The sequence below is a fragment of the Phocoena sinus genome, chromosome 1 (genome assembly GCF_008692025.1).
Source record: "Phocoena sinus isolate mPhoSin1 chromosome 1, mPhoSin1.pri, whole genome shotgun sequence".
Lineage (NCBI taxonomy): Eukaryota > Metazoa > Chordata > Mammalia > Artiodactyla > Phocoenidae > Phocoena > Phocoena sinus.
In genome coordinates, this window is record NC_045763.1 from 134,966,612 (window position 1) to 134,993,437 (window position 26,826).

General features: G+C 47.3%; 1 protein-coding gene across 2 annotated transcripts in view; it reads left to right on the forward strand.

The window, feature by feature from the left end:
• Positions 1-11,965: 11,965 nt before the first annotated feature.
• RALGPS2 (Ral GEF with PH domain and SH3 binding motif 2) overlaps positions 11,966-26,826 on the forward strand; it is a 312,954-nt gene continuing 298,093 nt past the window's right edge. The window contains exons 1-4 of one of the 2 annotated variants that reach the window (XM_032631376.1): positions 11,966-12,171; positions 18,209-18,308; positions 18,987-19,102; positions 20,738-20,808. The gene's annotated coding sequence lies outside the window, so the exon portion shown is untranslated. The remainder of the gene's footprint in view (positions 12,172-18,208; positions 18,309-18,986; positions 19,103-20,737; positions 20,809-26,826) is intronic. The other variant, XM_032631382.1, reaches the window with a different exon arrangement.

Below are 26,826 nucleotides of genomic sequence, written 5' to 3' on the forward strand. Positions count from 1 at the left end.
AACAGGAAAAGCTGCGTACCTGTCCACACGGAAGGATTTAAAGCTGGATTTAAAGCCCTTCCTGGTTCGTTGTGGAAATGTTTCCCCAGTTCTACCTCTCAAAGTCCCAGCCATCAATGGTGACAGAGGTCAAACTAGAGGTCGAGTCAGGGGAGGGTTCTAGAGTGCTGATAACATCCTATTTCTTAATCTGGGTGGTGGCGATATGGGTGTATGCTATGTATAAAAATGTATGCATCAAACTGCAGATGTTAGATGGTGCAGCTGCTTTGGAAGACAGTTTGGCAGTTCCTCAAAAATTTAATGGAGTTACCATTATGACCCAGCAGTTCCACTCCTAGGCATACACCCCAAAGAATCGAAAATACGTGCCGCACGGAAAACGTGTGCGTGAGTGTTTACAGCAGCATTATTCGTAACAGCTAAAAGGGGGAAATAACCCAAATGTCTATCAGCTGGTGATGAATGACAAAATGTGACCCATCCATACCGTGGTGTATTACTCAACCATGAAAAGGAATGATGTACTGATACATGCTACAGCATGAATGGCCCTTGAAGACATTATGCTTAGTGAAAGAAGCCAGTCACAAAAGACTATATATATAATAGTATGATTTTATTAATACGAAAAGTCCAGAACAGGCAAATCCACCGAGATAGAAAATATTGTAGATTAGTGATTGCTGGGGTCTGGGGGAGGGGGAAGTGGAGAATGAGTGCTAATGGATATGGGATTTCTTTTGGGGTATGATGGGAATGTTCTGGAATTAGTTAGTGGCAATGGTTATACAATTCTGTGACTGTATGAAAGATGACTGAAGTGTATACTTTAAAGGGGTGAATTTTATGGTGTGTGAATTTTATCTCAAAAACTGGATCAAGTGGTACACTTATGATTTGTTCCCTTTGATCTATGAATGTTATACCTTAATAATAATTTTTTTTAATTTAAAAGTGAAGATGCCACTTCTCTGTTGCTGTGGCTCCTGATTTTTTAAAAAATGTCACAGCAAAAATGCCACCTCCTCTATGATGGCTCCCTCACCCCTGCTCTGAGCTCCTTTAGCAGTTAATGCTAATACCCCACTTACTGCTTATTGCTTGTAGAGCCTGGCCACTCAGAGTGTGGCCGTGGACAAGCATCCCTGTATCCCTCGGAGGCTTTTTAGATGTGCAACATTTCATGCCCCGCGGACCTGCTAAATCAGACTCTGCCTTTCAACAAGATCGCCAGGTAATTTGCACGCGCATTAAGATTTGAGAAACACTGCTCTAGAACAGGGGTCCCCAACACCCCGCCCCGGCCGTGGAAAAATTGTCTTCCGTGAAACTGGTCCCTGGTGCCAAAAAGGTTGGGGACCGCTGGTCTAGAAGGCTTCCCCCACCTGCCTCCCCCTCTACCTGCTGCCTACACCTTACGACTGTATTTGTCTCTCCCCACCTAGTGAGCATCAGCATTTGTGGATTCAGTGCTAGTGGCCTCAGAACTAAAGCCAATACCCACTCTAACTCTAAGACCAGCATAGAGAAACTGAAATCTGGGGACACTTTGGTCAGATAAAAAAATATGTCAACTTTGCACGTCCAAAGTGAGGTCTCCAAATACCATTTCCCACCGAAAGGCATCAGAGCTTTGGGAGAAATGGCTGATTCTAGGTCTAAGCAGAAAATGTACAAGTCTTCTCAAGTCATGTTTAAAAGATTTAGGAACCAACTGGAAGAGACTCCCGCTGATCAAAATGGGGCCACTTGAGCATCAGTAAGAATATTAACTGCAACGAATTGAAACACATCAAATGTGTTAAAAATCCATGAATTCATAGTAATACTAAAAACTAAACTAAACTCTGATTGTTCACTGTTGGAGGATGGTAAGAAAGCAATTCATTGTTTTGAAAATGGTAAATAAAGGGAGGAAATCAAGCAATTATCCTGGGTGTCAAACAGTAGATAAACAGTAATATCTGATTCTATTATTCCTCCTTTATTTATAAGTAGGAATACTTCTATGAAGGAGAAAATGATAGAATCAGATATGACTATTTTGAAAGAGTGATATTTCAAAAGATTCAGGCATTGAATCTGTAGCATCTAATATCAGGGAAAGAGACAAACAGACATCACGTGCCTCCTGTTGGAAGAATATCCCACCACTGAAACCAAACCTGAATATGATTAAGCTCTAGATCCAAGTACCAATTTACAGGAAAAATAGGGACAGAGATCCTGCAAAATTACACCATAGGAACGTTATCAGCAAAATCTAGATTGTGGACAAATCTACAGAATAAACAACCCAGTGTCTTCAACAAACAAATTGAGAGAAAAAAAAAAAGACAGGAGTAACCTATAGATTAAAACAAAAGTTATAGCAGCCAATTTCAACAGGTGAACCTTATTTAAACCCTGATTCAAACTGTTTTTCTAAAAATCCATTTATGATAATTTTGAGACAGTTGGGGAATTCGAACACCAGGAATTACTGGTTATGATACAAAAAGAGTTCTTTCTGAGTGATTTACTAAGACTTTTACAGATGAAATAGTATGATATCTGGGATTTGCTTCAGAATAATAGAAGATGGGCTAAATTGTTGAGAGTGGGGGGAATGGGGCCAGTTTGGACGTTGCTGGGGTTTGACGGGTGTGTGATAGCTCATCATAGCATTCTGTCTACTTTGGTGTATGTTCAAAAGTCTCGAAAATTAAAAAGCTAAGACAGACAAACAAAAGATTTATAACAAAGTGTTGATGTAAGAAAAACATATAAGCAAAACAAAACAGAGTGTAGGTAAGGGATCCATAACTGTCTAAGAATAAGATGACGTTTTCTTATTTCCTTCTCAACCTACTTTCCCATGACTAGATTTTTTTGTAACGTAATAATTTGCCTTCAGAAGTGTTCTATAGAATGAGACTCTCAACTCACAGTCCAGAGAATGAAGCAGAAACATAAACGTTTTGAAAACTGAAGGAGAAAGAATTGGATACAGAGACAATTATGGGGGACTTCCCTGACTGTCCAGTGGTTAAGACTCTGCACTTCCACTGCAGGGGGCGCGGGTTCGATCCCTCGTTGGGGAACTAGGATCCCACATGCCGTGCTGTGCGGCCAAAAAAAAAAAAAAGAATTATGGGTCAGAAATGAGCATAGCTCAGTTCACACCAGAGGCCCACCAGCCAAGGGCATGGACCAGGCTGCAGATGTGGTCACGGCCATGTTGGGGGTGGAAATAGTATGTCAGTTTAGCATCCTTCTCCCCAACAGAATCAAATGTTAGAGTCATGGGTTTCAAACCTGGCTGCACATTCGAATCACCTGGAAAGCTCTGGAAACACACAGATGCACAGGATTCCACCCTGGCCCCATTAAATCTCTGCAGGAGGCCCGAGGCTTCAGTGATTGCCAAAGCTCCCCCAGGTGACTGATCCTGACACGCAGCCAGAGTGAGAGGATTTTAGCCAGCCTGCCCACATTTAAATAGCTGTATAAACCTGCTGGGAAATGATGGCAGTCACTGCCGGATAAATGACAAAGCGAGTTGGTAAGTGAAACACCGGGTGTCAACCTCATTCTGTTGTCTTTGAGTCACTTGAGGTCATTTGGAGCCACTGTGTCCAACCTGAGTCACTTTTCTCTGGGTCTTTGGGGTGTGGCTGAGATCCAAGGAGGCCAAAGGTTGGCTCCTGTGGGCTTGGCTGTGGGCTCCCGGGGCTCCAGGTTTTGGTGGCACGTAGCAGGTACCAAGGGTAAAGAGCTGGCCAGCAGAAGTCATGGTCTGGATCAAGTTGGGAAAGGAAAGGTTTGGGGTCCACAAGGATGTCCTCCTGCTCTGTGCTGGGCTGTGAGTCAACCCCAGGAACACCTAGCGGCCAAGCCAGCAGCGCCAAGCCCAGATTCCATCTCCACGGCAACGAAATCCCTCCCTCGGGATCTGGGTCTGGCTCTGAATGGTGACCTTCATCGGTGCCACCGTAGAAAGTTCAGCTAGCTAACTGACAGGGAACAGAGAGATTTAAAGTCATCGTGGGAGGGAGGCCCACGAGGGAGGGGATACATGTATACATACAGCTGATTCACTTTGTTGTACAGCAGAAACTAACACAACATTGTAGAGCAATTATACGCCAATTAAAAATATATGGGGGCTTCCCTGGTGGTGCAGTGGTTTAGAGTCCGCCTGCCGATGCAGGGGACACGGGTTCGTGCCCCGGTCCTGGAGGATCCCACATGCCGCGGAGCGGCTGGACCCGTGAGCCATGGCCGCTGAGCCTGCGCGTCCGGAGCCTGTGCTCCGCAACGGGAGAGGCCACAACGGTGAGAGGCCCGCGTACCACAAAAAAAAAAAAAAAAAAAAAAAAAAAAAAAAATATATATATGGAACGAAAAAATGAAGTCTGTGTCAGAAGCCACTGATCCCTGGCAGCTGAGGAAGGCAGTTTCTAAGCAATCGTGGCACGTTATGGGAAAATGTGATTTGAGTTTCCAAACTTCCATTCCCAGGTATCCACCGTGGCACAGAGCAAGGCCCAAGCCCCACCCCCATGCAGGGGTTGAGACTCAGCTGATCACCTACCACACCTCCTTCTGCTCTGCCTCATTCCACTCTGGGTGTGACCCACCCTTTGACCTTCCGCTTGCCTCAGCCCCACCTGTGTGTACCTGCTCTGACCGATGGCCGGCTCAGCCTTGTTCATGGCTCCTAGCCCTGGAGTTCATCCGGCTTGGCCTCTCTCAAGAGCTTCCCTTCTCAGGCCAGTCCTACTCGCTATGTCCTGGCCTTCCTGGGACCTTCCCCTCTTTGGCCCTGGCCCGAGAGGTCCTGACATCACTTAGCTGCCCCCAGGTAACAATAAGACAGGAATCTATATCCCATCAACTGGGCAAGGATAAGTTTAAGACTCTCAAGGATCTTCATATGGTCCTTGGGTCCATATGAGCCTGGAGGAAGGCAGTGTGATGTGGGTATGAGGGCAAGATCCGTGGCCTATGGGATCAGGACAGTTCCCTGGAGAAGGAAGGACTTGAAGCAGGTGAGGAAGACAGGCTGGCTATTAGTTTGGGGGTGAGAAGTAGTGGGACTGCGCAGTCGTGTGGGTGGTGACTGGAGACACGTCAGGAGAAAATGGGCTCTGAGAACCCCTGAGGGCGGGGGTGATACCCAAAATATTTAACCACCGGCCCGACCCTGTGTCTGTGCCAGCTGTGACCCTCCAGTTGCTGGGTTATGGGGAGGTCTTCAGGGTCTTGGGGGAGGACCAGGGTAATGATGGGCAGGTCACAGTTGGGTTGGGGGGTGGGCTCAGAGGAGCAGCTGTTTACCTCCCAGGATGGAAGTGTTTCGGGGTTTCAACAATCCTCGGGGCCGTGAGTATCATGTACCAGGGAAGCTCTGCCCAGCCCGTGGGTGGCGCAGTGGCCACGAGATGTGAGCCCAGCATACAGACACTATGACTGGACACCTCAGCTGCATACTGTCTGCAGGAGGACACAGTCGTGAGTCGGGAGCTGCTGGGTTTCCTTCCTTCTCAAAAAGGATGGTATGTTCCAACATAGTGCCGAGGACCCTGCAGTCATCTGCTGCCTTTGGAAAAGCTGTGACATCTCTATCCTGACCCAGCCATCACCAGCCATAGCCCAGGCCCCACTCAGGAGAAGCTGGGGGCCTCCCAGCGTAGTCTCCGACTTGGAGGCTTGCAGCCTTCCTTGGGAGGAGGACTCCAGTCTCAGCTGGTCTTGTGAAGTCAGAAAAAAATATCAGGGACATGAGACTGGGAGGTTTGATGACTCATTTAGAGCCAGGAATGTCAAAGCATTGTCCCTGGGTCATGACAGCGGTAGTTATAACCTTTATGATGGGGGCTGGCTGCTACCGACATAGGGGCTCTCGCCTGCAGAGGCTTCGCTGGGAGAGGAGCTCTCCTCCTGTAAGGCACGGGCATTCAGGGACACGGGCGGGGATCTGGCAGGAGTCGCATAGCAAGGCTTTGACAGGCCAGGAATCGTAACTTCAGGGACCGGGAGAAGAACCCCAAACACTGTTACTGTAGGCAGAGCGAGACGGCAGCTGAAAGCTCAGCACAGCCACTCCAGCAGAGCCCGGGTGGCGGGGGGCACGGAACTGGCTGACTGGCTTAAGCACGGAAGGAGCTTCCTCAGTGGATGTGGGGATGCACACAGATGTCATCAGCGGGGAGGCTGGAGACCCACACTGGGGTAACGTCCCAAGGCAGGAGACCCAGCTGAGGCCACACTACAGTTAGAATGCCACTGCCAGGACTGCTGCCACTGGGCACGGAACGCTGCCTTCACCGATGGTCTTCTGGTCGAGCTGCCACGGCCCCAGATGAGTTCTTTTCTGTCCCTGCGCTTTTCCCATCCCAGGTCAGAGCCCCCAGTTTCCTGGGCCAGGACGGGGAGCCCATAAGCTCCGTGGGGGTGGGGAGATGGGGGAACACCTGGGCCTTCAACTCCCAGAGGGCCTGATGGATCCTGCCTCCTGCCGAGACTCACGCAAGGGGGTTCCCTCCAAAGGGGAGGCGTGCTGGAAGCTGGGGCAGCCTAAACAAACAGAGCAACAGCCGCCAGTGCCCACGATGAGCTACTCTTGTCTTTAAACTTAGAGAATATCCAGGTTAATAACATCACCTAGAGATGAATGAAAGAGCAAAAGACTTCGTGTGGGCACATCCTCCTATTCCACATGGGGTCGTACCCAAAGCAAACATTTATAGGCGCAACACCTGCGGGGGTGGAGGGGTGGGTGAGGAGCTCTGCCCTACGTAGCCATTCCAAAATGACTCCATTCTTACCCTCCAGCGAGTCTGCTTTTCCAGTGGTGCAGCTGCCACCTCACGCAGCCAGAGAGGATGCTGGGAGACTTGGTCAGAGGTCCTGTCAGACCCTATGGGATGTGGTAACCTCTGGTTGTTGCTGCTGGGTGAGGGGAGGTTTGACAGTAACACCAGAATGGCCCATGGATGGCTCCTGAGGGCCCGTGGACACCCTGAAGTTGTGTGGAAGATGTTACCTGTGTGCACATGCAGTTTTTCTGGAGCAAGGTCAGAACTTTCATGGCATCTTCAGATGAAAACAAGCACTGCTAGAACAAAATTTCCTCAACACCTTCCTGATGCCCCAAAGGCTTGATGGACTGCACTGAGAGATCAGTTTCCATCACCATCCATTCAAGACCTCTCTTTTCTCCTTGCCACGGTTAATACTCCAGCCCCAAATGCTCCCAACCTGCCTCCAGGACCAGAGTCATACACCTAACTTGGACGTTTGAAAGGCATCTCCTCTGAACACATGCAAGTCAGAACTCTGGATTCACACTCCCCCAACACCCCATTCCTCCCCAAGCCTTCCCTATCACAGTTAATGGCATACTTCTTTTTTAATAAAGAGGAAGAGCTGTGCAGTAGTTAAACACTGAGTTCGTTCAAATCCGAGCTTTTCCACTTGCTAGCCATGTGAAACTATGCAAATGGATTAAACTCTGTGCCTCAATTTCTTCTTCTGTAAAATGGGGACAATAAAGCACCTAGTTCATAGGAGTGTTGTCAAGTTTTTTAAAATTTATTTTCATTTGGTTGTGCTGAGTCTTAGTTGCAGCAGGTGGGCTCTTTAGTTGCGGCATGTGGGCTCCTTAGTTACGGCATGTATGTGGGATCTAGTTCCCTGACCAAGGATCAAACCCGGGCCCCCTGCATTGGAAGCGCGGAGTCTTATTGGCTGCACCACCAGGGAAGTCCCCTGTTGTCAAGTTGTAATGACTTTAAAATATGCCAAGGGTTCAGAAGACTTAGCCTGGCTAACAGTACATGTTAGGAGTTGTCATCCTTCCAGTTGCTCAGGACAAAACCCTGAAAAGGATCCTTTATTTCTCTCTTTCCCTCACACATCATATCCAAATCCATCAGCGATTCCTGTCCATTCCACCCTCAGATACATATCCCAAATCTGACTTCCTCCCACCATCTCTATTGCTACTGGCCTAGGCCAAGCTACATCGTCACTTCCGATGGCCTCCTAACCAGTCTCCCTGCTCATGTTATTGCCATACACCCCTCATCAGTTCTCCAAATGGCAGCCAGAGTGATCTTTAAAAAATGTAAATCAGAAAAAAAAAAAAAGTAATTCCCTGGTGGTGCAGGGGTTAGGACTTAGTGCTTTCTTAGTTCCTGGTCAGGGAACTAAGATCCTGCAAGCCATGCAGAGCAGCCCCCCCCCAAAAAAAATGTAAAATCAGATCACATCCCTCCTTTTCAGACTCAGAACATAAGTCACACGCCTTACTATGGCTGTCAGGACCCCACCTGTTTTGGCCCTTGGCCACCTCTGACACCTCATCTTCTACAACTTCCCCTCCCTTCCTTGGCTCTGAGTGTCAGTTGTTCCCTCCGTTACCCTGTTCTGCCTAGAATAATGCCAGAGTAGAGGAGGTGGATCAGGGGCTGTGGTCCTAGGGTGGTGAGGGGAAATTTCTCTGAGGAGACATGTGGGCACACTTGAACAAGTATTGGGGAAAGTCATGCAAGTACCTGGTGTGAGGAAGCATACATACATACATATATACACACGTCTTCACAATGACTTGATTTTCTACAAATGGTGTTCAGTGAGGCTTCCAAACCCCACTGGGGAAGTATCCAGAGTTTCAAGGCAGCCTCAGGTGTGGGAATGCAGACCTGGTCGGCTGGAGGAGTCCTGCTCTGGCCGCCAGGTACCACTTTCCTATTCCCACATCAGCCAGGGGGCCATGTCAAGGGCTGGTGGGCGGAGGACAAGCCCGATGGATTCAGGTGTTCTATCACCTCCCGGCTGGAAGCAGCATCCTCAGGGCAAGGAGGTGAAATCCACAACACCCTCCCCTTCTCCGAAGCCTCCCTTCCCCTCTCCGAGCCTTTCTCTGCCCCCACAGGTAGGGGAAGTTGCCAGCGGAAAATATCCCTTTGCTTTTCCGAGGCGAAAAGATAAAAAGCACCGAGACCCATAGGAGAGCTACCCGAGCCGCAGAAGGGGGTGCAGTTTCCTGGGCAGCTTCCTTCGGATTTCAGGGACTGAAGTTTAAAGGACAAGGGCAGCTCAGTGAATAAATGAATGCTTCTAAGGCATGGACCTCAAGGTCCCCAAGACATAGACTGGTAATAGTCCTGCAGACCTCTCACTTCTGCCACGCGCTGTGATAGAGTCCACTGGCCCAGAACGTGACCCTGGGGAAAATTTCAAGCGCCGCCGAAATAGTAATGTTACTGTCTTCTTCCACGCTGTTGATATTACTGCCATTCCGGTCTCTTCTTTCGCTAAAAGTGGATTCGTTCCTGGCACAGGAATGACAGCAACCTAACACCGCGCACTACTCGGCGCCAGGCATTGTTCTTAACTGTCTCGGTGTCCAGCGTGAGCGGCGGGAGGGAGCCGGGCTCGCGGGGTGCAGTTCCCGTGGCGCCCACTGGGTGGCGCGGGCATCGCACTCTGTCTGGAGCCGGGAGCCAGCGGCGGGCTGACCTCTCTAGGAAGGGCGTCCCGGGAGGAGGAGGGCCCCTCATCTGTGACAGAGGACCCCGGCGTCGCAGCCCCGAGCTGGGAGGTCCGCTGCGGCCTCACCCCGGCTCGGGTTCCGACAAAAGCCTTCTGTTTGCTTTCCAGAAACTTTTCTCCTCAGGGATTCGCATCCCGCAGAGCAGGCTCCAAGGCCACGCACGGGCTTGGCCACAGATGTAGTGGAACGAGGGTAAAAGGAGGGGGTGGGGCGGAGCGGGGAGAGGGAGGAGGGGGGCGCTTGCAGAGAGAACTGAGGAGGCCCAAGGTGGTCAGTGGTCAAGGCCAGACCTGCGGTCAGCCTTCTTGGTTTGCTAGTTAGCCAGCCTGCTGCGTCCTGGTCTTGGGGTTCTCCTGCAGGTGCTGGGGCGGGACTGGGAGGTTCTGCCGGGAGAGGGGAGCCAAGAGGGGGAGAAGGAGGCAGAGTAGCGGAGAGGAGCAGGCAGGGCCCAGGCCCGCTGGCATGAAGTGGGGCCCTCCCCTGCCCCACCACTTCCTCTCCTTCCTGGGTACAGCTGTTTAGCATTTTCTCCCGAGGTTCTCTGATACTTGTGGGAACCTGCCCTCTCGCCCTGCTTCTGACTTGACGCTTCTTCCGCGTCTGGGCAACGCACCATCTGCCCAATTTGCATCTGCTTTTTGCTTGTGAGAAGAGAAACAGGTGAGGTGTGAGGCTCTGGAGCAGCACCTCCACACCACTCCTGGGATGTTTCTCCACACAGCGGGGACCTGGTGTTTATTGTCCGACTATGTAAGAGGGCACTGGAGAGGGACGTGAGAATAACGCGCCCCTGGGCTATGTTATAAAATGCACATTCCACCTTCTCATTCCGAAAGGTTCTAATTCGGGAAGACAAGGACGGGGCCCAGGAATCTGCATTTTAACGAACACCATCCCAAGGCATGGTGGGTAGGCCACACTTGGAGAGATACCAGCCAAAGCTTTTGGGCACTGCTGTTCCACGAGGAGACACGGAGTCAGCAGTTCCTCCTTCCTTTCTGAGCATCGCCTCTGGCTTGGTGTGGCTTCAGGCTCAGCAACTCCTTGAGCATTTTGTCCCCTGCCCTCAGCCTCGTCAGCTTTCCCAGGCCTGGTTTTTCTTATTTTTCTTTTTCCTGACCTCGCTGGAACATTGAACCCCATTCTTTCAGAAGGTAAGCTCTTTATCAGCATCAACCTGGACTTTTAGGAATCCTCAGTTGTGCAGTGTTGGATTAATTCTCTAAGAAATGACATTTTCATTCTCCAGCTGTTCTTATAGAACCTGCATTCTGCAACCACATCATTTTCTTTTCTTAAATGGTTCTGATTTGAGCCTAAAACACACGCCCTCCACTCCCACCCCCATTCCTCTGAGCCTCCTGAACTCCAGATCTTTGTGCTGTCAATCACAATTTCTTTCATTCTTTTTATTTTTCATGGAATTAGGGAGGCAAAAAAATGTTCTTTTAAAGAAAAGATAGAAAATGTCTAAATTTCTTGATCTCCTGGAAGAACTTAAGGTAACTAAACTTCTCTGGGGTTTATTTTCCCTCAGGGTTCAACCTTCTATCGTAAAAATAGAAAGTTGGCAGACAAATAAATTATACAGAGAGTCCTCAAAGTTGGGTATTTTATTATTGCATTTTTTAAGAGCAGTATTTTGTAATTGCTCTGATAATACAAGCGATGATATTTGTGAGAGTGAGCCCACAACACCTTCCCTGCTGGTGTCTGCCCTCTAAGAACCCTGTGTGATGGATACACAGCACCAGGAGCGGACCATCACAGAACATTAATAAGGAGGAAGCTGAGTGCTGGCGCCTGGAGAGACAGAAAGCAGTAACTAGGCCACACAGACCTGTCATTTTTGCGCTTTGAGCAAGAAGTGAAAAATTGGAAATGGTCCCTCTACCTTCCCAGCAAATACAGGGCCTGGCTCAGAATTTCCTCTGACTTTGTGTCCCCAAGACACTGGCTGCCCAATTACATGGAGCTGGATCCAGAGGGAAACTGTTCGTGAGAGTTCAGGAAAATGAATGTTCCCTCAGCTCCGTGAGGGCAGATGGGTTCTGGGTGAGATGAGAGATCTTGGGGAAGGTCATAACTGAGCTCCGGATGCATCTAGAACCCTTTAAATTTTCATTTTTCTAAAATGTTTGTCACTTTCTAAAAATTATATTTTCAAGTTACATTCAATAATGTGTTTTCCAATATTTAACAGGGCCTCAAGGAAGAGATAATGCAGGACTTCCCTGGTGGTCCAGTGATTAAGACTCCGCGCTCCCAATGCAGGGGGCCCAGGTTCAATCCCTGGTCAGGGAACTAGATCCCGCATGCTTGCCACAACTAAGAGCCCACATGCCACACCTAAGGCCTGGTGCAGCAAAATAAGTAAATATTAAAAAAGGAAAAAAAGAGATAATGCATTTCTTTGTTGGGTAGAAGGGTGCTAAACTTGCAAGAATCTTCTTGTACTACAGAAATGGCAGTTCCGCTTCTTTGCTAGCCACGGAGAACTTGCTCTGCAGCAGCTACAGCCAGTGCAGGGCTCCCAGCCCAGGATGAGAACAGGACCACACCTGGCTCCTCCAGGCAGCCGCTGGACTCCAGGACACCTACTCTGCATGATTTATTTTGACCACGTAAGTGCCACATGTGCTGTTTCCACTTCTTACATTTCCCCATTCTCCCTGAGAGGGGTCTGTGTCATTGCCTATTTACAGAAGGGGAAAGGGAGGCTGAGGGAGGCTAAAAACCTGGACCCAAGTCACAATCCCCCACTGAATGTGGTGCCGCCCACCTGGGCATCCCAGATGCCTCGGCCACCAAGGGCTTCAGCAAGTGCATGTGCAACAAAGGACAGAACAAGGGTTCTGGGATCAAGCACAGTTGCTCTGATTCACATTCCAAATTCTTTCCACTTCATCAAAAAGCTAGGACAATGATCTTCAGCTGTTTCATTGAAGACCTGAGAAATCTGTGTCCCCACCTTCTCTGCTTTAACTCTGGAGCTGCGTAAGCCGATCATCATTTCATGCCCTAAACCAAAGAATAAACTCTACAGTTATAAACATGAACATCACATGAACATCACAAAGGATGCTCTCTGGCCCATGGGGAAGACAAGTACCTACAGGACAGCTACACGGAGCCTTGAGATTTATTTCCTAAGTCACCCCCAGGCCATCCCAGAATGGCATTTTGGAGATAGAGAAAATGAGAATGTTCACACTCTGATTTGTTACTTGTAATGACACCAAACAAAGGACTGAGGGGACGATTCTGGGCCAAACTTGGAAGGCCAGGAGGAACGCGCCTGTGTCATGTAAACATAATCCAAAGCAGCTTGTTTCAGACAAACATTTCGCTTCTGAAACTCCTGAAACCTTCTTGGCCCTTGAATGTGATAATACATCTGAACATTTTATTATGTTTTATTTTTGCACTCCGTGCTTTTTAAAAAAAATACATTTATTTATTTTTGGCTGCGTTGGGTCTTCGTTGCTGCACGCGGGCTTTCTCTAGTTGCAGTGAGCAGGGACTACTCTTTGTTGCAGTGTGCATGCTTCTCATCGCGGTGGCTTCTCGTTGAGGAGCGTGGGCTCTAGGCGTGCAGGCTTCAGTAGTTGTGGCACGGGGGCTCAGTAGTTGTGGCTCATGGGCTCTAGACTGCAGGCTCAGTAGTTGTGGTGCATGGGCTTAGTTGCTCCACGGCATGTGGGATCTTCCTGGACCAGGGCTCGAACCCGTGTCCCCTGCATTGGCAGGTGGGTTCTTAACCACTGCGCCACCAGGGAGGTCCAATCTAAACATTTTAGAAACTATTTAACCACATGCCATGAAGGCAAGGAGTGGGAGTGGTGATCTTTAAGGAGTTGTCTCCATTTTGAGGGACACACAAAAAAGAGATGGGCAGAAAACTGAGGTCTTGCCAGGGTGGTTTTCCAGACAAAAACTTAAAGAGGAAAAATGTCTAAGAAAATACATGATATGACTGATGATGTCATGAAGTGAAAAGGCCATCATAAATGCTAATAAAAAATATAGTGGACAGATGTTCCCCAGATGTTCATTTGAGACCTGGTTCAGGTCTCCTCCAGGGAGGCATTTGTAGCAACACTAGCATCTACACTCATTCCCTTCTTTTTTTAAAAAAAAAAAAATTATTTATTTATTTATTTTTGGCTGCATTGGGTCTTCCTTGTTGCCCATGGGCTTTCTCTAGTTGCAGCGAGCAGGGGCTACTCTTCGTTGCAGTGTTCAGGCTTCTCATTGCGGTGGCTTCTCTTGTTGTGGAGCACGGGCTCTAGGTGCACAGGCTTCAGTAGTTGTGGCAGGCTTCAGTAGTTGTGGCTCGAGGGCTCTAGAATGCAGGCTCAGTAGTTGTGGCGCACGGACTTAGTTTCTCCGCGGCATGTGGGATCTTCCTGGACCAGGGCTCGGACCCATATCCCCTGCATTTGCAGGCAGATTCTTAACCACTGCGCCACCCGGGAAGTCCCCAAACTCATTCCCTTCTTTAACCTCATCTAAAGTTTTATAATGAGCAGAATACACCACAGTATTCAAAAAAAAAATCCACTTATATTTGACTGGACTCCTTTCTCCAATACCCACTTTGGGGTCAGGAACTACCTCCTCAATAAGAAGAATGATAATGCCTAGTAAGCACTGCCTTTAGATCCAGGCAAGAGGAATCCTGGTCCTGATGCAGCACTTTCATGGGATAAGCCCACATCCCCGCTTCTGGAATATTTCCCAAGTACTTGGGGCCACATAAGCCCCTTTTCAGGTCTGTCTTTCCTGGATAGACCATGTTGCCAGTTCCTGGAATGGCCAAGGGGGAGCTGTTTGCAGGGGGTCTGCTTGGACACAGAGCTGGGTACCCACCTGCCTCATGTGAGAGCTTTCATGCCACCAGAGCCTGCTGGGGATAAAAGGGGGTTGGACGGCAGGCCGGGCAGCAAGACTCTCTCCCTGTGCCACTGCATTCTAGTACCGAATTCCAAGGAGGCCAAAAATTCTATGTCTGAACTGGACTTTCAAGCCTTGTGTTGCTCTGAGGAACTTAGCAATCAGAGAAGAAAAGGAAATAAAAGGAATCCAAATCGGAAAAGAAGAAGTAAAGCTGTCACTGTTTGCAGATGACATGATACTATACACAGAGAATCCTAAAGATGCTACCAGAAAACTGCTAGAGCTAATCAATGAATTTGGCAAAGTAGCAGGATACAAAACTAATGCACAGAAATCTCTGGCATTCCCATACACTAATGATGAAAAATCTGAAAGTGAAATCAAGAAAACACTCCCATTTACCACTGCAACAAAAAGAATAAAATATCTAGAAATAAACCTACCTAAGGAGACAAAAGACCTATATACAGAAAATTATAAGACGCTGATGAAAGAAATTAGAGATGATACAAATAGATGGAGAGATATGCCATGTTCTTGGATTGGAAGAATCAACATTGTGAAAATGACTCTACTACCCAAAGCAATCTACAGATTCAATGCAATCCCTATCAAACTACCACTGGCATTTTTCACAGAACTAGAACAAAAAATTTCACAATTTGTATGGAAACACAAAAGACCCCGAATAGCCAAAGCAATCTTGAGAACAAAAAGTGGAGCTGGAGGAATCAGGCTCCCTGACTTCAGACTATACTATAAAGTTACAGTAATCAAGACACTATGGTACTGCCACAAAAACAGAAAGATAGATCAATGGAACAGGATAGAAAGCCCAGAGATAAACCCACACACATATGGTCACCTTATCTTTGATAAAGGAGTACAGTGGAGAAAGGACAGCCTCTTCAATAAGTGGTGCTGGGAGAACTGGACAGGTACATGTAAAAGTATGAGATTAGATCACTCCCTAACACCATACACAAAAATAAGCTCAAAATGGATTAAAGACCTAAATGTAAGGCCAGAAACTATCAAACTCTTAGAGGAAAACATAGGCAGAACACTCTATGACATAAATCACAGCAAGATCCTTTTTGACCCACCTCGAGAAATGGAAATAAAAACAAAAATAAACAAATGGGACCTAATGAAACTTCAAAGCATCTGCACAGCAAAGGAAACCATAAACAAGACCAAAAGACAAGCCTCAGAATGGGAGAAAATATTTGCAAATGAAGCAACTGACAAAGCATTAATCTCCAAAATTGACAAGCAGCTCATGCAGCTCAATAAGAAAAAAAACAAACAACCCAATCCAAAAATGGGCAGAAGACCTAAATAGACATTTCCCCAAAGAAGATATACAGACTGCCAACAAACACATGAAAGAATGCACAACATCATTAATCATTAGAGAAATGCAAATCAAAACTACAATGAGATATCATCTCACACCAGTCAGAATGGCCATCATCAAAAAATCTAGGAACAATAAATGCTGGAGAGGGTGTGGAGAAAAGGGAACCCTCTTGCACTGCTGATGAGAATGTGAATTGGTACAGCCACTATGGAGAACAGTATGGAGGTTCCTTAAAAAACTACAAATAGAATTACCATACGACCCAGCAATCCCACTACTGGGCATATACCCTGAGAAAACCATAATTCAAAAAGAGTCATGTACCAAAATGTTCATTGCAGCTCTATTTACAATAGCCAGGAGATGGAAACAACCTAGGTGTCCATCATCAGATGAATGGATAAAGAAGATGCGACACATATATACAATGGAATATTACTCAGCCATAAAAAGGAACGAAATTGAGCTATTTGTAATGAGGTGGACCTAGAGTCTGTCATACAGAGTGAAGTAAGTCAGAAGGAGAAAGACAAATACCATATGCTAACACATATATATGGAATTTAAGAAAAAAAAAAACGTTATGAAGAACCTAGGGGTGAGACAGGAATAAGGACACAGACCTACTAGAGAATGGACTTAAGGATATGGGGAGGGGGAAGGGTAAGCTGTGACAAAGTGAGAGAGTGGCATGGACATATATACACTACCAAACGTAAAATAGATAGCTAGTGGGAAGCAGCCGCATAGCACAGGGAGATCAGCTCGGTGCTTTGTGACCACCTAGAGGGGTGGGATAGAGAGGGTGTGAGGGAGGGAGACGCAAGACAGAAGAGATATGGGAACATATGTATATGTATAACTGACTCACTTTGTTATAAAGCAGAAACTAACACACCATTGTAAAGCCATTATACCCTAATAAAGATGTAAAAAAAAAAAAAGGCAATGAGGTAGAGGCACTTTATGGGCAGAGGTTGCCTGGCTTGCAGTGGGAGGGGCACGGAGAGGTCTTTCGGCAACAGGGCTGCAGGCTTCCGTTGGATCTCTTCTTCTAGGCTCCACACATATCTGAGGCAGCCTGGGCATGTCCTGGCTAGCTCAGTCCCTGAAGGTTCTGTTTAATTCTCCCCATGCTATTGCTGTCACCTAACTGGTGCTAAGAAACGAGTCATCAAAATAGTAAAATGCCTAGTTAAGCTTAAAAACAAAACTAGGGGACTTTCTAAATAATAAGTTATAAAAAAAACAAAGTGGAAACTGCAGTTCCCCATAACGAATTCGAAGACTCTGTTCCAAGATGGAAATAATGTTAAATAAGGGAGTTTAAGGCAAAGGAGGTGGTTGGGAGAGAAAGGTGACTGACATGGAACTGAGAATATACCAAGGCTCCATCTCAAAAACAAATGTGTATCATTTGTAGCAATGGTTCTGTGTGTTGATCTTTTGATTTAAAATATAGCATAACTTCCCTCTTTTAGATGCCACTAACCTAAAATATGGATAAATGTACATGGTGAGGCTAGACTGACACTTTCTTCTACCCCACTTAAAAGATTTACTAAGAAAATTCAGCGGACAAACAGGAGTGCAAGGGGAATGTCAAGTTTAATTAAGAAATCAGCTCTTTAAAGGACTTGAGCACAGTAATTGTTGGTATGCAAACGGTGCTGTGAACTATAAATGGGTCATCCATTCTTTTTTTTTTTAAAGGGTACTAGGGCTTTTATTATTTTTTTTTTACATCTTTATTGGAGTATAATTGCTTTACAATGGTTTGTTAGTTTCTGCTTTATAACAAAGTGAATCAGTTATACATATACATATGTTCCCATATCTCTTCCCTCTTGCGTCTCCCTCCCTCCCACCCTCCCTATCCCACCCCTCTAGGTGGTCACAAAGCACCGAGCTGAAAGGGATCTCGTGGAAGGACTTGGGGAGCCTTTCAAGTTGTTGAAAGGTAGCAAGTTGCATTTCATCCCCATCAAGCAGTAATGATTGAGTCCTTTTAAGCCTAACAACAATAGGTAATCTCTTCTAGGTGTTTACTACATACTAGGTCCTTGGTTGAGTGCTTTCCTAGCATTTAGCCCTCACAACAAGCTTATGAAATGTTGTGTACTAGTATTATGGCTATTTTACAGATGAGGAGATTGAGGTACTGGGAGGCCAAGGGCCGTGCCCAAGTTAGCCAGCTAAACACTAGGTATACAAAGACAGGTACAATCAGCTCTCTCTGCCTTTAGGAAGTTTGCTATCTAGTATTTTTTTAACGTTGTAAATTTTGTAATTTTAATAAGCTCAGATCAGCTTCATCTTCCAACTGATCTGAATTGGGTACGTTTCACTATAGTAAAACAACATGAGATCTTTTTCTAACCAATTAACTATTGTCATAGATTATAATACGAATGAGGGGAAAACTGTCTGATGGAATATCCAGTCCACACTTGGGAATCGACTGCTTGAAGAACATTCTCATTTCCAGACTGGAACATGGTATGTATTATGCCTGAACGATGACAAAAACAGTGCTGATTTTGTAACAAAACCTCAGGGAAGCTATTAACAAGTTGGCATTTCTAATTCATGTGGAAATGATCATTTTATTTATCAGAAAATTGCAGCAGTGGTATTCACTTAATTAAGAATCTGGTACTGTGGAAGGGAAATTTTGTGAAGTTTGTAATATTGCAGACAAACATGAATTCAAACGCAAAAGAAAATTGTTTACGTAACCAAGGGTCGGCTTCTTTTCCTTTGACCCTCTCATTTTACATGGTTTGAGAGCTGCTTAACAAAGGAATGTCATTATGTTGTATCATTTTATAAGATTTTTTTATGGCAAATTCATCTAAGTAGTAACTGTACTAGGCTCCTAAAAACCAGAAAGAAAAGTGTTTCCAACGTTTGACAACAGCTAAGGAAACTCTCTGTGCATTGGAAGGCAGGTTAACATCTAGCTGCTTTCTCAATTGTAAATAAAGCATTGGCATATTCAAATCTAGTTAATAGGCATTATAAAATCAAAAAGGTAAGAAAGCAGGTTTGAATGAGACAGAATCTGAGAAAAGCAGAGAATGGGAATGAGATGGAAACTGGAAGGGGACGAAGAGTTTGGAAAAGGTGGCAGAGGAGAGCACCCACTCTTGGTGGCTGACACCCCACTTTCACCAGGAAACACTGCTCACCTGTCGAAGCCTTAGGCCCGCTTATCTCCTGGATCCAGGTGCCGGCCAGTGGGTGTGCCAATTCCATGGCCCAGCCTTCCTAAGCCGCCTCATCACCTCCAGGTCTGGATTCATTGTTTACAGTAAGCGTTTGTTGAACACTAGTTATGTGCCAGGTGCTGGGCTGGGTCACACCCATGAACAAGGAAAACAGGTCCCTGGCCTCTAAAGCGGATGTTCTGGTCAGAGGAGACAGCTGTAAACAAGTAGATAAATAATTGTGAGAGATGCAGATGGCAATCTGTGCTGTGATGAAAATAAAGCAAGGTAAGGGGATTGAGGGTGGTGGAGGAACACACGTGATTAGGGAAGGCCTCTCTGGGGTCGTGACATGTTAGCAGGGAAGGAGCCAGCCATGGGAGGCTCCAGGGGGAGAGCACTCCAGACAGAGCAAGTACCAGGGCCCTGGGGCAGGTAGGAGTTTGTTGTATCTGAGGATGAGCAAGAAGGTGCCAGTGTAGCTGAACTGTAGGAGGGGAGAAAGTCGGAGATGAAGGTGGAGACGTCACAGATCCTGTGTTCTTCTAGGCCAGGACCAAACTCCTGGATTCTCTTCTAAGTGGAATGGGAAGTGATTGGAGGATCTTAAGTAGGGAGGTGATAAGATCGATTTCCATTTCCAAATATTCCGTGGAGCCTGGGTTATAGGCAGATGAGAGTAAGGAGGTGAGTGAAGAGAGTGACCAGTCATAGCATCCCTCTTCTTCCCCAGAGGTGAGTGCAGGAGTGGGTCTGTGCCCCTGCTGGGGGCCTGAAGCCCATCCATAGGATGTTTCTGTGGAAGGTAGAAGGTCAGGCTCTCCCTCCTCTCTTTGGTGTTGAGCCACAACTTCTGCCACTTGAAGGAGCCAGAGAAAGTGATAAGGGGCTGAGAGAGGGCAGCGTCAAGGCCACACCTGCCTTCCCTGAGGTCCCAGGGCTTCCCCGGGTTCCTCCAGCTCTTCCTTTGATTCCAGAGCTTTTAGCTGAAGGAGTTCTAACAAACACACAGAGGTTAGAGACGGAAAGCAGATGGCCAGTAAGGAGTGGAGGAAAAAAAGAGGGGGAGATCGACCTTGGCCTTGAACGTGGGTGGGATCCAGGAGGAGTGAAGCAGAGATGCGTGAACTTTGGCCCAGATCTCAGGCAGTGAGGACTCTGTGATCCTGGCAAGAAGACAACTGTGTGTTTTCTGTCCAAACATCCAAGTTATTCATTTCCCCAGGTGACGCTGCAGCTGGGAGACCTGTGAACAGTCCCACAGCTAATAGCTCACAATTCTGGGTTAAAAAAAAACAGGATGGGGGCTTCCCTGGGGGCCCAGTAGTTGAGAGTCCGCCTGCTGATGCAGGGGATGCGGGTTCGTACCCCGGTCCGGGAAGATCCCACGTGCCGTGGAGCGGCTGGGCCCGTGAGCCATGGCCGCTGAGCCTGTGCGTCCGGAGCCTGTGCTCTCCCAACAGTGAGAGGCCCGCGTACCGCAAAAAAACCCCCAAAAAACAGGATGATATTTAAACCAAGAAACAAGAAAACAAACAAGGGCAGTGCGTTAGTGTGTATAGCACAGGGGGTAAAGCAAAATTAATTCACAAAGATTTCCCTTAAAATATAGAAGGTCCTGACATTTTTCTGCAAATTCTAATGGAAATTAATAAAGATGAGCAAAAATATCACAAATATTGTCATTATTCTATGTGACATCCTGTTATTTTATTGTAGTGAGTGCGAAGTGTTTACAAAGGATCTAGTAGCTTCTCTCTTGCCTCGACCTCCTGCTCTCCGTTTTTCTGGTAAGGGTTTAAGTTCCTCAATCACCAGTTGTCTGACCAGCCACAGAAGTTGCAGCCTAACCCCGTGCAGCGGGTAGAGGTTAAGTTTGGAATGACTTAACCTGCTTCGGGAAGAGGTTGATGAATCTAAATGGGAGGTAGAGGTTATATGTGGGAGGGGAGGAAACCTTCGTTCTAAAGCAGGACGTCTGGTGTCCCTTCACAGGCGTTGCTCCCATTCAAGCAGTCCTCATGTTCTCCAGCCGGGCATCATCGGCCACATGATATCCTACGGGGCTAGGGTCACCCTTTGGAGAAGTGGGAGAAATGCCCTCCCAAAGGGGCCTCTAAAAAATGCTGCTGCTGCTGCTGCTGCTGTGTGTGTGTGTGTGTGTGTGTGTGTGTGTGTGTGTGTGTGTGTTAAAGTTTAGTGCAATGGTCTTCCCAGCTTCTACTTACAGCTCCCTCTCTCCCTAGGTCAGGGCCAGGCATCGATTCGGTGTCAAACACCAACTTTTCCTCAACCTTCACTGAGGCTTGCACTCCTCACACAGTCAAGGTTGTCTTGCCGCCTCTCTTAAGAGGAGCTCTTTCCCAGGCCAGGCAGCACCTCGGTCCCTCACAAAAGGAGACTGCAGGTGGGCCAATCCCACCAGTTCACCTGGCATTTCTAGACACACCCACCCTCTTCCCATTCCCCCACTTCAAGTGCCTATACCAAGTGGGTGCAAGGAGCAGATCTGTGTTTAAATAAGATTAGACTGGCAGCCAAGGACAGGATGATTTAGCCTGCAGCAGAATCTTCTGGAGCACTTGTTAAAAATACAGACTCCCGGACCCTACCTGGATAGTGTCATTCACTAGGTCAGGGCAGGGCCTGAGAATCTGCATTTTAAACTCCTGCATGTGTCCCACCCTCACCTCCACCCCCATGATTCTGATGCATTGACTGTCAGACCTGGCTGAGAGGGGAGCAAAGCTGGAGGTCAGGAGGTCAGTGTGGAGCTTACATTGTACAGGAGAGATGCCTGAGACCCTCAGCAGAGAGGAAGGGAAGGAGACGGACACCAGGCACACAGTGTGGAGGTAGAGGAAAGGAAGCCGGGAGGGAGTGGGGTCCGTCGCTCCCTGGTCTGCATCCAGGCCGGAGCCCACTTTTCCAGCAGGATGTGTAGGGAGGGGGCCTGGGCTGTGTCACCTCCTTCTGGCTCCAGCTGGCTCTGCTCTCCTGACAGCAGCTCTCTCCCTGGGGACAAGCCAGGGCCACTCCCTGGGAAGGCTCAGGTTACAGCTGTGCCCTGGCCTCAAACTCGGCCTCTGCATGGCCCTGTTGGGTAAAGTTACCAAATGCGAAGTGTGACAGATTCCTGGAGGAGGACAGAGCGTGGAAACCATGGCTGATCCCAAAGTGTTTTCTTTTATGTCCCAAACCCACTTGGGGATAACAACGGCACCTGACATTTCCAGAACCCTCTGCTGGGGGCTTTAAAAATGCCTTGCCTACATGGGGATCGTGATCCTGGGACTTTTTTTTTTTATGTACATAATGGATTGTCACATACAAGTGTCAAGGTTATTTTTCTTCTTCATCTATTCACTATTTAAGTGGCGGGAGCATTAATCTCATTTTATAGACATGGATCATTTCTGGATATAAATGGCTCCCTAGTGTTAGAGATTCTAACTTGAAGCTCCTCTTTTCTTTCCTTTTTTTCTTTTTTAAAATTTATTTATTTTTTGGCTGCGTCGCATTTTTGCTGCCGTGTGTGGGCTTTCTCTAGTTGTGGCGAGCAGGGGCTACTCTTCATGGCGGTGCATGGGCTTCTCATTGCGGTGGCTCCTCTTGTTGCAGAGGACCGGCTCTAGGCGTGCAGGCTTCAGTAGTTGTGGCACACGGGCTCAGTAGTTGTGGCTCGTGGGCTCAGTAGTTGTGGCTTGCAGGCTCCGTAGCTGTGGCTCACGGGCTCTAGAGTGCAGGCTCAGTAGCTGTGGCTTGCAGGCTCAGTAGCTGTGGCGCACGGGCTTAGTTGCTCTGCAGCACGAAGCCCCTCTTTTCTTACAGAGCTGTCTCATTTGTGTTAATGAGGGCTGTTATTTGTGGGTGGTCCCTGTGGGCCTTAGAGAACCATTTTACCCAGGGAGCCTCACCTGAGAAGTTGCCTCCAGCTGGCTTTGTGTTCATCCAGAGCACCTGGTTCAGGCTTCCGCCCAGAATGGCAACTTCGTAAATGCTGCTGATCCTACCCTGGATCTAGACTTCACCAAGGGAAGCCGCCCTGTGCCTTTAGTCCAAAGACTTCACGGAGATAATGGGATCCTTCCACAGACGAGGTAGGAAATGGGGGTTAGGGTCAGAGGGATTACCTCAACTTCCTAGAGAAAAGTATCGTGGCAAAGTTTGTGTTGAGGCTTAATTGGGAGGCGCAATATCAAGGCATCCAGGGTGAGGGGAAAGGAAGGAAATGTAATGATGCAGCCTTGAGCTTGGTCGCGCAGGATGTCTTCCAGACAGGCCAAGGGGATCCGTCCACAGCTCAGAGTAGGAGGAGGAAGAAAAAGGACTTTATCTGCGGGCTCCTTCCCATCTCCTGTCTTTCTCTGGTCACAAGATTCTCTCCATGGCATGTTAATTCCTCCGCAGTTCTGACTGTGTTACCTGTCTCCCGTAAGCAGTCATCGGGGAAGCTGGACCCCGGACCCCACGCTTCATTCATTCAGATTGGGCTTGGTGTCAGACAAGTTAAAAACATGCAGAAGCCCAGTGTTCACCCAAGGTTATTAGCGGTAGCTGCTGAAGCCAGAGGACAGGTGGGCGAGCAGACCTGCGAGACACATAAACTGAGTTTGGTTCGGTGATAAACAAGGAGTTAGGGATTAAAGAAAAAAAAAAGTTAGGCTTCTTGTTTGTTTGTTTGTTTGTCTTTCCACTGAAACTTTGGCCCTACTAGACCTCCAAGTGACATTTACAACTTACTCCTCTCTTGAGACTGGCATCTGCCTTTAGCAACATATGACAGTGGAAAGGAGAGTCCTGGAGAAGTGGGGGAAAAAGATTCAAATGTCCTCATGTCCCAGACTACCTCACCTCATTTCTTTGCCATGCTCTACTACTTACTGTGTGACCTTGTGAAAGCCACTTAACCTCTCTGAGCTGGTATGGCAATTTCATTAGGGTCAGCATAATGCATACAACACAAGGTCCTTTAGAGAAGTGAGTGAAATAACAGATGCATAAGCATTTTGAAAACTCTGGTGTGCTCTCGAAGGCAACGGGCTCTTGTTAGCACTCCCCTCTCTTCCTGCAGCCCCACCTACCATCCCTCTTGAGACACTCTGGCTTTTCTCTGGCCTTCCTGGGCTTGGTTCCAGCTGCGTTTCTAGCAAGAATCTCTTCAATTCTGGCCCCAACCCCGTTTGCTCCTTCAAGCTCATCTATCCCTTGAAACAACCTCGCCTTGGCACTTTATGAGGGAGAATTCTGACATTCATATGAGCGATCCTACTCTTTTAGCTATAATGGTTTGCTAGAGCAACGATTGCACAATTTCACAATAAAAGGAGCTTTCTTTTCAAACAATGAGTAAGCTCTGCACAAGTACTAACAAGTCGGGAACCATAACAACTTGCATGGGAAAAGCGGGTCTGACTGTATCCCGGAGTCTCTATATTCGGGCTCAAAAGAAATGCAGGTTAGCTTGTTTGTTTCACTGCTAAGCCTTTTCTCGCTCAACACCTTTTCCTTCGCGTTGTCTCATTTTAGCCTCCCAATGACCCCTATGAGGTAGGAAGGGCACCTCCATTTTTACAGTGGAGGATAAAAAAAAACCCGAGTGATTTTTCCCAAGGTCCCAAACAGCCAGTCTGAGGTCAGATCAAATGAGAAACTGTGTCTTTTAGTTCCTAGTATTTTCTGTTGAATATTGCTGCCATCATGTTCACCTGTCCCTCTTCCCTTTATTCTTGATTTTCACAAGAACTTCTGTCTCCAGGGAAAGCGTCCTGGCTTCTAGCAGGTGCTTGTGTTCTTGGTAACGTGATTTCTTTGATTCACCAAGAGAGTCAGTTGCAGAACCGTGTGGTCACTAGAGACCACCCCAAGACCACACGGCCAACCTCCTCCCTTGAGCTCAGGGGAGGCCTGAACCAATGTTTCCTAGCTGGTTGAGGGAGCCTCGGGGTGCCATGACCTGCCCCAGAGTTCAGAGCTGAAGAAAGGCCTAGGGTCACCCTGAACTCAACCTCATGTTTTGGGGCTCCCCTCGTGGGAGTCTGAGGCTTACCCTCCACCTCCATCCCCAGAGGCTTGATGGCCAGATGGGGGACCTCCAGATCTTTTATTATGCTGAACGTGGTTCTGCTGGTTTGTTTTTCTCAGGGGACTGTGCAAGGTGGTGGCATTCTGAGAGGGAATCTGGGGGATGGAAGTGGAGTGAGCATGGGCTGGAGAGGTAGAAAAAGAGGTTGGGAGAGGAACTTCAGAGAGGGGGCAGAGATGCTAAAGGGGATGGACTGTGGCTGCGTGGTGTGCATGTACCCTTCTTTGCTTCTCCATGAAAGCTTCAGTCAGATTTTTGTTACTAGTTGGTGCTTTTGGAGTTAATGGGGGGGGGGGGGGAGGAGTGGCAGAAGTGGGATGGGACTGGTTGGGCATGAAGGGAAGCAGGGGCAGCCCAAATGTACTTAGTCACAAGCAGGTCACACATGGAGGATTTCATCACAGAAGAGGGGGTCTGTGGCTGGCCTAACTCATCAGGGCATCCGTTTCCAAATCTGAAGATAAGTGTTTATCAAGAATTCTTCCTTTATGCCTATTCCAAATCATTCCTCTTTTAGCTCAAATTCAAATCCATTTCTTCTGGTTTGGCTCAAGCTGAATCCTTGCCAGTGTCCTAAACTTTGGCTGACAACATCCAGAACTGTAGGGAAAGGGGTAGCTGGCAAAGGAAGAAGGCTCTGGCCAGAATCAGTGGAAACCGTGGGCCAAGCAGTTTGGGAAAATGAATTGCCCTAGTACAGAGGCTAGGACTATAGCCATAGGAAGGTGCTGCTATTGTTCTGCAGCAAAGATAGTGAACACTTTCCACTTGGTGAAACAAATTATAAGGAAATTCAGAAACACGTGGCCCTTCCAGTGGTGTAAATTGCAATGTTAACGGACCCCAATCTGAAGCAGCCATAGACATTAACCACAACGTGGAATACTGGCATTCATTGTTAGTCCATGTGTATCCAAAATTTGTCAAGCACTGTTGAATGTCCTCAGCCCTCTCCTATCTCACATGTAAGTCCATCTTCTGTCTTTACAGTGTGATAGCCAGAGATAAGCCCATGTCTAACTTTCTCAGCAGTGAGGCTCTTCCTTTCTTGTTAACACAGCCCCACCTTGTTAGGCTAAGGGTGTTTTGTGTAGAAACCCACCAACTGCTTGTCTCAATCCACTCAGCTGCTATGACAAAATACCACCGACTGGGTGGCATATAAACAATAGAAATTTATTTCTCACAGTTCTGGAGGCTGGAAGCCTGAGATCAGGGTGCCAGCATGGTCGGGTGAGGACCCTCCTCCAGGTCAGATTTCTCTTTATATCCTCACATGGCAGAAGGGGCTAGGTTATCTCTCTGGGGCCTCTTTTATTAAAAGGGCACTAATCCCATTATGAGGGCTTTGACCTTCCAACTGAATCACCTCCCAAAGGCCCCACCTTCTAATACCATCACACTGGGCTTTAGGATTTAACATATGAATTTCGGGGGGCACATTCAGACCATGGCAGTGCTACAACTTGCAAACCTAACTAGTGTCTGCCCCTATGCAGGGCTCCACCTATAGAGATAACTAGAGGTTTTGCTGTGTATTTTTTTTAAATAAAGATGCAAATATTTATCCATATTCACATATATTCCTATGTAGTATATTAACGTATCAAAGACAGGGAAGGTAACCAGGTCTTAAATGACTGTATCTATTTTTAAGGACCATGGTTTTTATCAGCCATTTAGATTTCAGGGCACATTTTACTTCTCATTTCATTTGACACAT